The 4,487-nt window shown below is 33.9% G+C and overlaps 1 long non-coding RNA gene across 1 annotated transcript; it reads right to left on the bottom strand.

Moving 5' to 3' along the window:
- Positions 1 to 1,206: 1,206 nt before the first annotated feature.
- On the bottom strand, positions 1,207 to 3,883 carry LOC112418275 (uncharacterized). Its single transcript, XR_003008525.2, has 4 exons — positions 3,602 to 3,883; positions 2,693 to 2,907; positions 1,668 to 1,775; positions 1,207 to 1,581 (listed from the first exon to the last, which is right to left on the bottom strand). It is a non-coding gene; the product is annotated as an uncharacterized lncRNA (long non-coding RNA).
- Positions 3,884 to 4,487: the final 604 nt, after the last annotated feature.

Genomic DNA, 4,487 nt, shown 5'->3' with positions numbered 1-4,487 from the left:
GAGTAGCTTGAGTATTCATCCGAGAGCTACAAAGATGTACCATGATTTGAAGAAGCTGTTTTGGTGGTCCGGTTTGAAGCGTGACGTTGCTCAGTTTGTGTATGCATGTTTGACTTGTCAGAAGTCTAAAGTTGAACATCAGAAGCCTGCAGGGTTGTTGACACCGTTGGATGTGCCGGAGTGGAAGTGAGATAGCATTTCTATGGATTTGGAGCCAAGTTTACCAAACACTTCGAGAGGGTATGATGCTATATGGGTTGTGGTCGACAGGTTGACGAAGTCGGCGCACTTCATTCCTATTAATATTAGTTATCCGGTAGCACAGTTGGCGGAGATTTATATCACTACAAGAAAACCCACTCTAACAGGGAAAAAACCGATGCTAACACTATTTTAGCGTCGGTGTCGGGTGCAGGCTAAAAAACTCGAAGTTACTGGATAGAGTCGGCTGTTTGGACTCCAAGGTTAATTTAGCGTCGGTTAGGCCAAGTATATTCGGACTCTACAGTGAGCCGAGGCTATTAATTTCAACATCTGGAAAGTCAACCAAATCATGTAGAGTGAGCTCAACCGACGCTAAATTATTTAGTTAGAGTCGGACTGTCAAACTCTAAAGTCAACATTTAACTAGTCAACAATATTTTGTAGAGTCAGCTGGGCCGACGCTAGAGGAATTCATTTTAATAAAAAAAGATTATTTTACTATATACCCTACTTTTCTTTTCTAAATAAAATAACAAGACAAGTTTTGTCATTGATATTATAGATAATATGAGGAACAAGAATCACATAGACACATGTGATTATCTATACTCTACACAATATTTTACCTCATCATTGCTCCTATAAACATACTATAACCCTTAGTTTTAACACAAGAATCACATAGACTAACTAACATCTCCAAACAAGCCAATCAATACTTATACAAATCCATGAGGATTCACATATGATAGATAAAAAACCTGAAATTTTCAACCAAACATCAATCACAACATCTTAAAACCTAAATTTTTTTAAAGAGAAAGATGGATAAAATAACTAACATCTCCAAACAACATCAATCACGATATGTGGATAAAATACAAGTGAAGATGGATCCTTCATATAACATGAAGATATGTGGTAGGAACACCACATAACATGCTTTAAAAATGATCAAGTCAGGGAAAAGCGAGTAAAACAAACAAAACAGGTAATAGAAACTTGGATGGTTGTGATCACAGCTAATCACATTATTGATTTTACAAATTTAATTAGTCACTTTCACAATCAAGTATTAATTCTTAATCCAATGATAACATGCTAAACAGATAGTGGTATTCTTGTGAACATTAAGAACAAAAGGAGCAACATCAAAAAATAAAGCATTCTATTAAGATGCTAGGTCAAATCTTGTGAGAAAAATTATTTAATGGGGAAAGAGAATCGCCAATTCTTGATTTTAACATTCCAAGAGCCATATCACAAGTTTCACAACACCTGACGTCTCATCAAGTTTGCAGAAGCCGCAGGATTATCCAAACTTCGACATGGCTCAAACAGCTGCGACACCAGGGAATTCCAGTAGTCCAAACAAACCTATTATTTTCAAGAAAACCAGATACAGTATCAATCTGACTATTTAGAACAGGAGACAGTGGCACACAAAAGCAGTATGCATATACCTTAAAAACCTCGGTATCATCAACGTATGAAATGCTGATAAGATATTCAAGGCCCAAAAGCAAAGTTGTTATATTCTATAGTGTGGATTCCAGGATGCAGATGTGAACCTACATTAATAGAAGGCTATCAAAATATTGTTTCCAGACAGCAGAACACTCAACAAGCAACCCAATATTGCAGGATCTAATATTGAATGAGCCACAAGTATGATATTGTTTATGCAGCTTTAAGGCACCAGCCTCAGCAATGTCACATTCTAACACAGTTCAATCATGTCATTGGATAATAATAAATTCATAAAAAAAAAAAAGACAATTTAAAAAATCTAGCCTTAAAAAACAAGGTGAAGAACGGCCAGGTTCTGTATAAATTTCTAAACAGAGGAAAAACCATGGTAAGAGAAATACCTAACAACTGATTAAGCAAACTAAGACTGTGTACACCTACCCTACCCCACCTGGTGGAAGCCTTGTGCAAGTGCCACCATTTTTTAGTGATAATTCATAGATTTGAAAATGATTTTCCCATGAAACTTGCCTAAAATTATTATTTTTTCATAAAATGATCGAGCAATTGCAGATTGTTAATCAGAGTATTGATGTCAATCGCCCTAGTCTAACTTCAAGGCGATAAGAACAATTACCAAATCACAACAAAGCCATACTAATACAAACTACGATATATTTTCCAACTCACTAGTTAAAACCAATTGCTCTAACTAGCCACCCATATATCACCACTCGCTAGTATTTCAATCTATAGAGCACATTTGAAGAATCAAAAGTGTACGTATAGAGCACATTTGAAGAATCAAAAGTGTACCTAAAAAAAACTAGAACATCACATTTGTGGCGTTTAAAATTATAGAACATCACATATGAGGCATTTAAGAATGCAACCTTATAAATCTATTAATGTAAAACAAGTAATTAAAACTCAATCTTTCAGACACCCAACTTAAAAGAAAGATAAGTGACATCGAAAGCGAGAAAGAATACATAGGCATTGAGCTATCAACAGCTACCTGTTCAATGATTGTTTAAGCTCTTTTATCTTCTACTTTGTTCCATCTGTTCAATCATGCTTCTAGCACATTAACCTCACTCACGGATCATTCTCGACTCAATCTGTATAGTCCTTCACCAAAGCATTCTTTGGTTAATCTTCTTGTTCCAATCACATTTATAAACTTCTTACTTTTCTAGTTTAGAAGTATCTTAAACAAGCTTGTAGTTGTAGCTGCAGGTGTAATCATTAAAGATAATCAAAATCATGATAAAAACTAACTAAAAAAAAAAAGCACAAAAGGATTAAGTTATGTAATAGCGAAGCAATTCATAAATAGTTTGAGATCCAACAAATAAACAAGAAAATTGGATCCAAAACAAATGCAATGAGCATGTCATACATAGACCACTATATTATTAGATTAGCATCATAACCAAGTAGCAGCTGCCACTTTATTCATGAGTAGATAATTACAAGCAGTGTGAGATATTTGAGCTAAACTCATTACAGGCTTAATAAAGCTCATTTGTTCAGCCAAAAATCAAGTTCAAAATTTAAGTTAGACTCAAAAGATGGACCATCAACTTTGGCAAGAGAAAAATCATAAGAGAATTATAGTATCAACTTTCGTAAAAGAAAAATCATAACATCTCCATCAACAAAGATTTCATTTTCAAGCCATACGTAATCTTCATGAATGCCAAATTATATTTTATTTCTATATGTACTACATTCACGATAGAATATTATGGCATCGTTAACACCCCACTACTCGGTTGAGTCCAAATTAAAGTTCTACCTCAGTTTAATTCATTGAAAGCAGCTACCACAAAAGATATTGACAACTAATCAACATAAGGATATTTATAAATAAATAAAAAATTGATACAAATAATTTGGTCAAATAGGTCACTATAAGATCCACCTGCACAAAGCCAAAACCTTTGCAATGTCCAATGTCATCAAGAGGCATCTGGACTACCACTTGACCAAATGCTTCAAACACCTAAACAAGCAAACATGAAAAAAGAGTAAAGCAATTAATTAGAAGCAAAGATGGAAAAGTACCGTCATTCCATACTTTCAAATGATTAAAAGGAGCATAAAAGCACTATGTCCAGGAACTTATCTCATTCTACTCTCCACAATGCATCATATATGATAAGGATCCATTTCTGACTACGCCTCTTCCTAAATCTTGTACTGCTGCATTCAATGAAAAAAAAATTAACAAAGTGTGGATAAACTGTCTCATTTGGCAAGCTAGGAAGCAACTATTTCTAATTACATATGTATTTTATTTCGTTTTTTTTTTTCTTGTGACAATGTTAGCTATTATTATTTTTTCCTGAAGCAATGATAGCTATTAGTAATAGACCTTCACTAAACCTTGGCCAAGTTATCTTAAATCAGATGAATGAGGTACACCCTACTCCTTCACACAAAAAAGTCAGAATTTCGACAATGGCTATCAGAAAAGGAATTGATTATTTACCGGCTAATGAAACATGGGTTAAAACATAATAAAATTTAAGTCTACAACAAAGTGTTTATGTCCAAGCCAACTTTGTCTAAGCTAACTAGATACCGAGTTATATCAATTTCCACTAGAATTACTAGCTACTGTGTCTCAAAGCTAACCTACAATAACAAAGCAAAGTTAAAAACAAATTAAACCAAAAGACACCAGCTTAGATCAAATTAACCCAATAATAAGAGAGCATAAAGAAAGAAAAGCTTCAAAACCAAAGTGTAGAAAATGTTTAAATGTCATTGTTTCTATTTCATATTTTCCAAATATTAGTTACAAC

Source organism: Medicago truncatula, chromosome 4 (assembly GCF_003473485.1).
Source record: "Medicago truncatula cultivar Jemalong A17 chromosome 4, MtrunA17r5.0-ANR, whole genome shotgun sequence".
Classification (NCBI taxonomy): domain Eukaryota; kingdom Viridiplantae; phylum Streptophyta; class Magnoliopsida; order Fabales; family Fabaceae; genus Medicago; species Medicago truncatula.
The sequence above is the reverse complement of the archived record's forward strand: the minus strand, read 5'-3'. Positions and strand labels throughout refer to the sequence as shown.